This window comes from Brachycentrus maculatus, unplaced genomic scaffold (genome assembly GCF_059751285.1).
Source record: "Brachycentrus maculatus isolate JH-2025_06_01 unplaced genomic scaffold, ASM5975128v1 h1tg000002l, whole genome shotgun sequence".
NCBI classification, from domain to species: domain Eukaryota; kingdom Metazoa; phylum Arthropoda; class Insecta; order Trichoptera; family Brachycentridae; genus Brachycentrus; species Brachycentrus maculatus.
In genome coordinates, this window is record NW_028280757.1 from 907,828 (window position 1) to 920,794 (window position 12,967).

The following is a 12,967-nucleotide window of genomic DNA, read 5'->3' on the forward strand; positions in this document are numbered from 1 at the left end:
AAAAAAATTGGTTTTAATCTAATAATATATTAAAAATGCAATTCCATCACGAAGTGTCAGTGGATAATATAAATTTATTAAACAAATTAGGTTTGAGAAATAATAATTTCTTAGTTTTGCTAACCATAACATAGATAATAATCACAAATTTACCAACAATAACGTAGAAATTCCAAAATCAAAATACTAACATGACAAGTCATAAACTGCAACATTTTGAAGCAATAGAAATTCATAAAAATATAAATAATTAACAATATGAAAATGACTAAAGCCTCCCCCGTACTGTCATTGTTCCAACTGGCGAAAAGTGTAATAATAAAAATAAAAAATAAAAATGTAACAACTCTAATCCCTCTTCAATCTTCAAAGTCCCAAAGACAAAACTCTAAATTTTAGACTCAGCTTCAATACGGTGTTTGAAAATGATGAGGAATGCATCGAAACACGTGTTAGAACGTTTGTGCACTACACGGAATTACACGACATTTTACCGTCCGGCACATCAGTTAGCATATAAAACGGATGATTGGCTTGGATTGGCTTGTGCTTTTGTCCATCTTTCTTCAGATCGGAGAGCCCGATCGGCGCGTAATCACGGTGCGCGTAAATTCGATCACGATTAACTATCGTAGTCGTTTATATTTTTAAGAACCGGATTGCCGGACGGTAAAGTTCCGTAAAGTGCACAAGCGCCCTTCGGCATTCTCTCGGCTGCGTTCTCAGTTAACCTGTCTCGGTAAGCCCGCCGTATTTCACACCAAGTGCAGACGAAGTTTTATGGCACCGCTGAACTGCCTAGGTTCCGAGAAGCCAATAAGTGCAAGATATAAGTGCAAGATGCAAATTGCGCGAAGGCCGCCGGATTTACTGCAAACAGAAGGCCACGCCAAACGAGATACGAGGTACGGGATTACGACGCCATCATCATAAAAGCATAAGATACTGCCGTCTCCGTTGTGATTGGATGTGCGGCCTTAAACTAAACGGCGTTGTGGAATACCTTCGAAGGCGAGCTAAACGAGGGATATGACATGTTTTACTCTCCAAAGATAAACAGTACATAGACAAGAAGACATGCTTAAGGTGGTGGTCCTTAACTTACGTGCCCCGCTGACAGTGATAGGGACTTTAAAAGCATACGTTGTTATATTCATTATTTTTTTAATTATGTCCGCTTCCGTGCTGTAATGATACGCGTGGTTAGCTACCGTGCTGGAGGTCCTGGGTTCGATTCCCAGGGGGAGGGTCTAATAAATGTAGGTAATTTTTTCACTTAAATATTTATTTAGTATTATCCTGGACTGGGAGCGGAGGGCTGATCACCTTTCCTTCATGTTTTATAACGATCAAGATAACACTGCGTATTATATGATGCAGTGCCCTATGCACCATCTGGTGCAGATAAGGGTTTGAATGAATGAATGAATGAATTTTCTCGGTGAATACAACTTTTTCTTAAATCTATTGTGACAAGTGTTTCGATGTATTCTGCATCATTTTCAAACACCCTATGTTGCGGAATGCATCAAAACACCTGTCACGATAGATTTGAAGAAAAAGAGGAATTTACCAAGTAAAACTTTAAATAAATTAGATAGATTTTACCACAAAGTGTCTGCCGAAACAATTAATGAAATAATTTTAATTGAAATAATCTTATAATTGTTTCGTTAATTAATTTAAAATTAAGTAATTTTCATTTAAACCGTAATTTTAGCAAAATTTTAATTTTAAAATTTAGCTATCTTGTATGTGTTTCGCTTTTTAATGAATTTTGAATAAATGTTTTTTCTTTCGATTTTCTAATTAACGTGCAATGGTGGATGTTATTGCTACACACATATCTCCTTAGGGTCGCAAGGCTGTGTTGAGAGAAACCGCAGTATTTTAATTGTTTTCAAATTTTAATATTTTCTATTAGCCACTCTAGAGATTTATGGGTGTTTGCTCAGACAGTATGAGGTAATGATAAATCAACTCATCAATTTGCTAAGCCCATCCGACAAACTAAACAAACTTATCTACTAAATATTACATATTGGTATTAAAAAGTTAATAGAAATATGGGAGAAGGTTATAAGAACGGATGGAAATTATATAATTGATTACATAAATAATACAAATCTAAAAATAAAAAATAAAATATTTTAATTTAAACAAAGAGATTTTTTTTTTATTATTTACACAATTATTTCAATTTCATTCTATTTCTCTGAGCCTAAGCGGCTCATTATTAGAAATAGGTATCAAATTGTGGTAGAGTGGATTCGAACCGAGAAACTCTAACTTAAGAGTCCATGACACTAACCACGGGACCACAGCCCGACACATTATTTTATATGTAAGAAAGTTCATATTTTTTCCATCAACCCAATAGATATTCAAATTAAAAATCATTACATATTATTACTCAGTATTAATAATATAAGACATGGGAATGAAAATTAATATACATTTTAAATAATTATACAAATTTTACCTGATTCAGTTATACTCAATCCTTCCTCACTGTACTGGATTAATGCAGTGTTATATTACTTGTTTATTACGTAGATATTATTATGTAGATAAAGCAATCAGTCTAACGCCTATGCGTTTAACCCCTATGGGTCCAACATGCGTCATGGTGTCCCCGTGGGACATATCACGAAATAGCCCCCCAAAAGAGAAACTTTAAAATATTGCTAGCCTGAAGAAAATAAAACAATTCGTAATACAACAATGTATGTTATAATTCCTGAAAATTCCTATAAATATTTTGAGAAAATAATTTAAGCTAGTATGATTTATATTTTTTTTAGCCACATCACAAAAAACATTTTTGTAAACTATATTATTCATGCAAAAACGTAACTTCTATCTTTTGTTTTTAAATGACACAATAATCTATCAAAATATAATTATTTAGTCCTTTGCTGAGTAAACGGAAATCTCAAATCTCACAATGCCGCTACAAATTTGTTTTATTTTTTTGTTATAAATTTATATATAAATATTACCGGTGATAAAAAACATGTGTTTTGGATACCCTTTCCCGTCAAAACATCTTAACAGCCAGTTGGGAAAAGATCCGTGTTTGATAATGATACTAAAAGCCTAGAAACACGTGTCACAATAGATTTTAAGAAATTTTAGTATTTGTCAAGAAAATTTAAATTAAATAAAAAGGAAAAGATCGATCTAACTGGATTGCTCCAAAGTGTACGATTTTTACCAGATCTTAGGGATGTGTACTTATTTTTAGTAGTTTCACTGAAATGCGCCTTCACTGCGCGATTAATGATTCATTTATTGTACACTTATTTTAAAGAAAACTTGATTTTATTTATTAAAAAATTACAATATTTACGTATAAAACAAAAATTATAAGAAAATTATTTATTTCTGTATATAGCTAAGTTCAATAACAAAATTAGTTTATAATATAAATTAAAAACAAAAAGAAAGTGTACAAAAAATTAAGATGTATAAAATGTATGTTTTGTTGACAAAGAGTCGAAAGTTCGATATAATGTAGTGTTATATAAACGATATAATAAAGCTCTTATCTTGAATGGTCGTTGTCCTGATGATATATTATTACAAATTAATTAAACACAGTTCATCGTTTTATTAATTTCAATTTCAATTTCAATCATACCTGTTTGAAGTATTTCTCGGCAAAGAAATGTAGGTAAAAGTCTTCAAGTCCTCATGGGATGGGCACTAAAAGTTACTCGCTTATCAGGAAGAACGCAGTAAGTCTTGAAGTTTTAGACGATGATAGTGATCGACACTGGAGATTCATCACAGTTAGAAAGATAAAAGTTTTGAGAAGGGAACTATTAAAAGATCACTATTCACTTAATCACAATTGGAATTAAAAAGAAAAATAATTTAATTAAACATAAATTGATACCAAAAAACATGAATAATAAATTTAAAAATGGATTTATCACATTAAGTCAATGGACCTTCGAGCGGTAATTGATTTGTCAATTAATCGATTATTTAAAAAAAAAAGGATTTTGTGTAATTCTAAGTTCACTGGTGGCTTGATACAAAAATTTATGGACAAAAAATGTATAAATGGATTTACCACAAAAACTAAATTGACTGATGTGCGGTTTTTTATTTAGGAATTAATCGATTATTAAAATAAAAATAAAATAAAACTATTTCGTGAAATTCTGTGTTCACTGGTGATTTGATACAAAAAAGGTCAAAAAATATATAAATTAATTCATTACAAAAAGAAAAATTACTAATGAGAGGCATTTGATTTATGAATTAAACGATAATTTTTTAAAAAATGGAAAAAAATGTGGTGGCACGAATGGAAATTTTTTTTTAATCGATTTCCTGAAATGAATGTTTAAATTATAATAACTATTTACAAATAATATAAATCAAGTCAAGAAATGATATCATTCATTCAGTGCGTGCGTAACCGTGTTATCAGTACTAAATAAGCAAGAAACGAGAAAAACAACTCGTATAATAATAATCGAAACATTTGATAAACAATTATTTAATTACATATATTTATTTACACAAGAAATTATAAATAAATAATGTTTCAAGATACAATTTTTTTTAAATATCAGTCATCGCACAAAAAGGAGGGTTTAAAAAATCTTAACAGCGATAACACCGCGCGGGAAAAAAAACACAAGATACGTTTAATATAATAATTCGAGTATGGTAAATCGTAATTTTTTTTAATAATGCACCGTCATCGCACGAATGTATTGACAAGTTGTTTACGAGTTTCATACCGACATACCGCGTACCTTGTGTATCGACCTAATGAGTGACTGCACGTCTTCCTTCGGCGGCGCGCGACGCGAAACTAAAGCTGAAGAACAGAACTAATGAAACGAAACTTGGTTCCCGGCGGAAGGTAGAGCCTTAACATACAACGTAACCGGGGAAATCAAGGGAGATTTAGACGACGGGCAAATCGAAGACACATAGAGAAAAAATATTCAAGGAAACATATGATTAGATCGTTCTATATTTGAACGCTGAAAATTTTCACAACATTTTGAATGTGTAAAAAGGAATATGAATTAAATACATAATTACACCATTCTGTCTTTGAACGCTGAAAGTTTTCACAACATTTTGAGTGGGTAAAAAGGAATATACCATAAATCACAAGATTAGACCGTTCTATGTTTAAATGCTGAATGTTTTCACAACATTTTGAATGTGTAAAAAGGAATATTATTTAAATCCATGATTAGACCGTTCCATATTTGAACGTTGAAAGTTTTCACAACATTTCAAGTGTGTAAAAAATAATATTAATCACATGATTAGACCGTTCTTTCTTTGAACGCTGAAAGTTTTCACATTTTTAATGGGTAAAAAGGAATATAAATCACATGATTAGACCATTCTATGTTTAAACGCTGAAAGTTTTCACAACATTTTGAGTGTGTAAATAGGAATATTAATCACATGATTAGACCTTTCTATATTTGAACGCTGAAAATTTTCACGACTTTTTGAGTGTGTCTAAATACTTGTTTATAAATCTGGGGTTTCTCCGCTTACTTTTTGGACATCTCAATATAGACGAAGAAGATTATGGGAGTCTGGGTATTTACAGGGTTGATGACCTGCCATACGCTGGTTCGGTGATCGCTTAACACATGTCCAAGATTCACCATTCTACCTATGAATGACAACCACAGTACTCAATTTTTTAAACTACTACATACATCATTAATGTCATGAGATTTTACTTGTGAGTTCACTAGAGCCTTCTATATAATAATTGGTAGTTATGTATGAAAAGTTGCATGAATGTGGAAGAGGCGAAGAATGTTTGAAAGGACAGAGTAGTGTGGTGTTCTATCATCTCTGCCAACACCTGCGAAGAAGCGTCGTGATGGTTACTTAGTTGGCTGCAGTCTTATTCAATTCAGATTTCTAAAGATTTGAATTTTAAATATCACCGGAACTAAAAATAAAAGCGGGTCAAAGGGTTAGTATGGAAAATAGGATTTACATAAAGGAAGTAGAATTGTAAAGAGATCACATCTCGGAAACACGTAATACTGAAATACGTTATAGTCGAAATGCAATCTCTCAGACGAATGTACGGCTAAACGATGTATGATAGATGTTCGAATGCTGAAATAAGGAATGAATGCAAGACTGCAGTATAAGCATGTCAAAACCAAATGGCAATACAAATATTTTTTTAACATTTTTTTTTATATTAGATACTGTAAATATGTATTATATGTATTATCTTAAAGGTTCAGCCGTTCAATAAATAAATAAATAAATAAACTTGATTGTTATAACCTCTGTTGAAATTATCTAAAAGTAACATTTTCTGAGTACTTATACCATATTTACTAAAATATACTCAATATATTGATTAAAACTTCAAGAATTGGAAATTTCAAGAAATTTGCAGAATTGTTTAATTAAACATTTCGCGGCGCCCTTATGACGACACCGCGGCTAACACTTTGAGAATCACTGGATTAGATCACAAGTTCCAAAACTTTTATGCCCTAGCGCCTTTCTGCCAAAAACATCACAAAGGAAAAGAAATTTGTTAGGACATCCCTTCATATAAAGGAAGGAGTAATAATAATGTAGTTCCAACATCCTGGATATCTCTTTTAAGGACATGTCCCAACCATGTCCACCTTCTCCTCATCAGGACTTCTTGGTTCTTCTCATTACATCCTCATTCCTAACGAAGTCATACCACTTTATACCAAGCATTCGCCTCAGGCACCCATTTTTCAAACTAGCCAGTTTCTTGCTTTGAGCTTTAGTGAGGTGCCACGACTCATTCACATTGACTCCTCATGTCTCTTCTTTCAACCCCGAGGATTCCGGCGCCATTCACAATTCACCCGCTATACTCAGCGGAACTTGGGGATGCCGAACTGACCTGGGAGGAAGCCAAGGAGATGGCGCGTGATTGAGTGACTTGGAGACGTCCCGTGTTGGTCATATGCTCCACCTAGGGAGTGAACGAATAATAGAGGGGACAATCGAGGGAATAAACGCCAAAGGACGCCCACGCCGCGAATACATAAGCGACTTAAACGAAGACATGGGCTGCTCGACGTATGAGGAGCTGAAGAGGTTTTCAGAAAATAGACCAGAATGGCGAAGAAGATATCATTGGTTGCTGCAGACCAATCCACTGGATTGAGACCAGAGAAGACGAAGTGAGTGAACATGGAAAAAAAGGACATGTCTTTACAGCGAGGAAGAATGAAGAGGGATTCGCTGGATTAAGTTCATGGGAGCCGAAACCAGTTTGGCGCGCGCTTACTGGCGGAGAGCGATAACATACCTAATTCAAATGTAAATTTATTTTATAACGCGCTGTGAAAAATGTACGTAGCGGGTGATCTATGACGCAGTGGGCGCTATGCACGCAATAAAACTTGATACAATTAGTCCCGTTATCTGTTAAGACACATATTAATGGGGATATTAATTTCGGACCTCATAAGAGAATTTTATAATACATAATACTAATAAGTGAAGAAAGGATAGTTGAACATTTATGAGTCAAATGCGGTTGGTAATAAAATAGGTTAGTAAATAGTTGCAGGAGAAGACCGAGGAAATCTTGGCATGGTACAGTTTTTCAAATATTTAAAAGTGGGCAGGTCAAGTCGGAATAATCGGCAGGTATGTATGAGGAAATAAATGAATGTGGAAGAGACGAAGGTTTTTTCAATGGTACAGCTTTCTATTTTCTTTGCCAAGCCTTGCAGGGAAGCAGCGTGATAGTTAATAACTTTGTGATTTTAGACATCTAATTTTGAGAATAATAGAAATAATAAAATAATATGACGGAAATTTGGGCGGAATGGTATTATTGTCATTATTACTGATGGTAAGTTCATGGGAAAACGTATTTTCGTGAGAACTTGATACTTGGTCAAGCAGCAAAACTGACTAATGTCATTTTGTTTTAAGGCGGTAAAAATAAATATATTCTGAAATATTGATCATAATTTTCGATAATTAGCAAGTATGCCTAAAATATCACGTAAAATAAATATTCAAGCAAACAAATATTTATCTATGACAGTCAAAAAAAATACTGACCAATTTTAGACACCAGACGTAGTTGGGTATTCGCTCGACTGTGAAACTGGCGACGCGAGTTCGATTGACACCAATCTCAAAATAAATTTTAAAAATAATTATTTTCAATTGATCTGGGTGTTTGTGGTATATTATTTTTATAATAACTTTCCCTATCCTTTTTTATCCTACCTACAGACAAGCCTCTAAAAGTAGAGGCTTTACGGTTATTTAAAAAAATGTAAGTATACTAAAGTCATATTTTATCTTCCTTATAACATGTATGTAGAAGATACTTTGTGTCTCATTTTAATTATGAATATTATTTAGAAACCTGCTTTTATAATGCGCTGATTTATTTTTTATAAAGGCTTATTCATTTTAATAAAAATGCATACAGATGCTGTATAATATTCAACATATTATCAGAGATTGATTTTTAAAATATTATTATTGAAATTAATTCATTTTAATGTGCAAATTATTTAAGTTTTCGAATTTTGCTCAAAAAAGTTATGAGTACCAATTTAATTTCAAAACTTTACTGTTTTTTTTAGATGTAATTTTACTTGCATTTGTACAAAGTATTCCACATTTAAGCCACAATTTATATCGTACGTACCTTTGAAATTATGTAATACAGGAGGCACTGAGATATAAAGACATCGTGGTGTTTTTTACACTACTTCAAATGACGTAGCACCAGTATGTCAAAATCTAGGAATTTAAATACGTTTTAAGATAAACTATCATTATAAAAGCTGCCTGTAAATAGGATCGTCTTTATGAATAACACCAGTCTTTATTTTTTTTTAATATTTTTAAATCACGGATCACTAAATAATTCCTTACAACCTTTTGGAGTGTGTCCAAAAACTTGTTCACAAAATCTGGATTATCTCCAATTACAGGAGTTTTAACTCCTGTAATAGGAGATAATCCAGATTTGTGAACAAGTATTTGGACACACTCAAAATGTTGTAAATAAATTATCTGGTCAAATTATAAGCTTAAATAATAAAAATGAAAATGGTATTTTCTGGCGTTTCTCATGTGTGTGATTATAATCCAGGATTCGGACCTCACATACTAATATAAGAGTTTCTGCTTAGTAAAAAGCTTCTTTACATCTCACCAATAGATGTCTCTAGTGAAGTTCTTGTGATTCATGAACAAGGTTTCTAAATTGGTTCATATATATAGAACTTCCAAGAATTTGAGTAGTGTGGTTGTCAATAATGGGTAGAATTGGTGAATGTTACACGTGTGAAAGTGATCACTTAAACCAGCCTATGACGGTTGTCAGCCCCGTAAATGCCCAGACTTCCAAATTCTTCTTCATCTTTGATGAGATGTCAAAAAATAATATGAAAATAATTCCTTTGTGTTACTTTCGGGTAACAATGTAGCAGTATTCATAAAGCTCACGATTTAATAATATAAATACTCCGATTGATTTTAATATCTCTGACACACTTTGGTGGGTTTTGTGGAGAGAATTAATTTTTGACAAAGTATCGACTTCAGATAAACGTTTTATCTTAATTCATCCCGTTTGATTTTAACGGTATCCGAGTGGAATTCAGAAATATATTAATTTTCTACTAATGTGTGTATTCCGATAATACTACGCGTTGTGCCCATTATCGGTTCTATTAATAATGGAGACTTTTAACGATTATCACCCGTTTTATGGTTATTCAAACGATGAAGAAACTTGATCAAATTGATTTTAGCAACCTAATAAAACGACATCAATAAAAATAAACATCTCATTTTTACTATGCAAACAAAATAAATAATAAAGGAACGCTACTTATCTAATTTTACGTATTTTATACGGTTTTAAAATAATCGTTTCAAGGCCTTACTAACAATAATATAATTCATTAGACGCCCGGTTACGCTGGGAGCCGGCCGTCACATGGTTTTAAAAAATCTATTTTTAAAACCATACCCTTACCTTTTAACTCCCTTCCTCTCACACACGCACACACACACACACACACACACACACACACACACACACACACACACACACACACACACACACACACACACACACACACACACACACACACACACACACACACACACACACACACACACACACACACACACACACACACACACACACACACACACACACACACACACACACACACACACACACACACACACACACACACACACACACACACTCCCACTCTTTTTTTTTTCTTCTTTTTTTATCTCTTAATGTTTTAATAGTTACTATAACATAAATATGGGAATTGTTTAATTGGCTTTATTTTTTAATAATGTAACTATTTTTGCTAACCTAATGTAATGTTCACTAATGTTAATGTAACTATTTTTTGTATATTTTTTTTAAATGTAAAGCTGTACAATTCCCAAACAAATAAAAATAAATAAAATAAAATAAATAAATAAAGCGTTATATAAATTGAGTTTTTTTCGACTGTGATCTTTAAAACATATCGCTCACTCCTTTCAAGAACGTCATAAATCAAAAAACGACAATTTTCAGTTGTGCATGTTTTAGGAATGCCCAGAAAATGTACTTTATCCCAGCAAAAGAGGCATATTTTTAACATAATATTTACCCGCTATAGGGTAAAAAATGTTGTTTTTGCATTTTGAAGAAAATGTATTGTTTAATTATTTTTATAAATAAATTAAATATTTTTCAAATGTGGAAAAAATCTTCAGGTTTTACCTAAAAAGATCTGTTGCACAGTAAAAAGTTCAGTAAGTGGCTTAATGTTTATTTTTAATACATTGTGTTATATTTTTAAACTTTAAAATCGTTCTCCTGAAAAATCAAGTATTTTGATTTATGACGTTCTTGAAAGGAGTGAGCGATATGGTGGTAATCTATTGTTGTATTGAAATAATCTAGTTTTATACTACTAATCATCCCTCGCCTTAGAAAAAATACAAGCTTACAAATATGAAGAAAAAAAATTAACAAAAAGTGTAATTAGTTAAAATATTCACGACATTTTTTGTGTATCCAAATCCTTGTTCATAAATCAGGGTTTCTCCAAGTAGGATTTATTTTAACATCATAACCAGCCTATGACATGTCATAAGCCCTGTTAATCTTCAGGCTTCCATATTCTTTTTCATCTGTTTTGAGATGTCAACAAAATGTTGAAAATTATTTACAACATTATGAGTGTGTCCAAATACTTGTTCACAAATATGGATTATCTCCAATTATAGTAAAAGTATCTCCAATTAGAGTTATTCTTCATAAATTATTATTTTTTGTTTAAAGTGATCTCTAAAACCAGTCTATGAAAGTCGTAAGCCCCTTAAATACCCAGGCTTCCATATTCTTTTTCATCTACTTTATGATATTAAAAATGTTTTCAATTATTGTTTACCAAAGCAAAATTCGGCTATAATTAATGCTTTGTCAGTGTGTTTTTCATTAATTACCGTGGATTCACAGGTGTTGGTATGCCTGTTAGCTTCCTAATGCTACAATGTCCGCACAGCAAACACCTCTCCAATTAAAAGCAGAGAAGATGTTATTAAACTTCCCACCATTGTGTTGCTCTTGCAAATGATAACATACAACTGTTACTTAATAAAGATTAAGCTGTACCTTCCTCAAGAAACGAGCAAGGTGACATGATAAAAACGAAGAACTTTGGTGCCAAAACATAGATGGCTGTTGTGAACTCGCACGTACTGCGTTACGAGTTTGATCAATATGTGTAGAAGTTTCCAAAAAATGATCACTAAGGTTGTCTACAACATTTTGAGTGTGTCCAAATACTTGTTCACAAAATCTGGACTATCTCCAATTACAGGAGTTATTTTCATATTATTTTTTTGACATCTCATCAAAGATGAGAAGATTAAATTACTAGATTAGATTACTAGTGAAGTTCTAGTGATTCATGAACAAGGTTTCTAAATTGGTTCATATATATAGAACTTCCAAGAATTTGAGTAGTGTGGTTGTCAATAATGGGTAGAATTGGTGAATGTTACACGTGTGTAAAGTGATCACTCAAACCAGCCTATGACGGTCGTAAGCCCCGTAAATGCCCAGACTTCCATATTCTTCTTCATCTTTGATGAGATATCAAAAAAATAATATGAAAATAACTCCTGTAATTGGAGATAATCCAGATTTTGTGAACAAGTATTTGGACACACTCAAAATGTTGTAAATAAATTATCTGGTCAAATTATAAGCTTAATAATAAAAACTAAGGTTGTCAATCATAAATATGGAAATCTGTGCATTCACAGGGCTTACGAACGTCTTGGGCTGGTTTAAGTGATCACTTTACACATGTATAACATTTACCAATTCTACCCATGATTGACAACCACACTACTCAAATTCTTGGAGCTTTTATATATATTGTTCAAATTCGAAACGTAGTACATAATTCAATTCACTAGAATTTCACTAGAGATATCGATGAAGTTCTAGTGAATTCATAATATAAAAAATTACTCCTAATTGAAGATAATCCAGATTTGTTGTTTTTGGACACACTTAAAATGTTGTAAGTGAAATTTGAAAAGAAAAATGGATAGAAACCTCAAAGTGACTGCGGAATTTATGAATAAAAATATGTTTCCATTATTTCATGTATTAATTGTTAATTCAAACACAGATTTCTCTAGTCTACTAAGCTGTATTTTATTGTTAATAAACACAAACAAAAAAAATATTGTGACAATTATTTCGCATAGGTGTGGCATTTTCAAACGAATGTTGGAAATTCGTTTCATTAATTTTTGTATTTTTCAATAATAAAATACAACTCAGTAGACTCAAAAATCTGTGTTTGATTTATCAATTAATACAAAAATTAAAATCCTATTTTAAAGAAATTGAAAATAACAAAAGACTGTTCGTAGCAAACGTCAA

General features: G+C 32.2%; 1 protein-coding gene across 12 annotated transcripts in view; it reads right to left on the minus strand.

Moving 5' to 3' along the window:
• The window catches only part of LOC148314050 (protein N-terminal asparagine amidohydrolase-like), a 193,024-nt gene that overhangs the window by 121,683 nt on the left and 58,374 nt on the right, over window positions 1-12,967 (minus strand). For 2 of the 12 annotated variants that reach the window (XR_015837495.1, XM_088258929.1), the window contains exons 1-2: window positions 4,776-4,836; window positions 3,644-3,845 (exon numbers count right to left, since the gene is read on the minus strand). The exons of 2 other annotated variants lie outside the window; for them this stretch is intronic. The gene's annotated coding sequence lies outside the window, so the exon portion shown is untranslated. Of the gene's footprint in view, window positions 1-3,643; window positions 4,037-4,749; window positions 4,837-12,967 lie in introns of those variants that run through there. 8 more of the 12 variants (XR_015837506.1, XM_088259173.1, XR_015837503.1 and 5 more) reach the window with 6 other exon arrangements.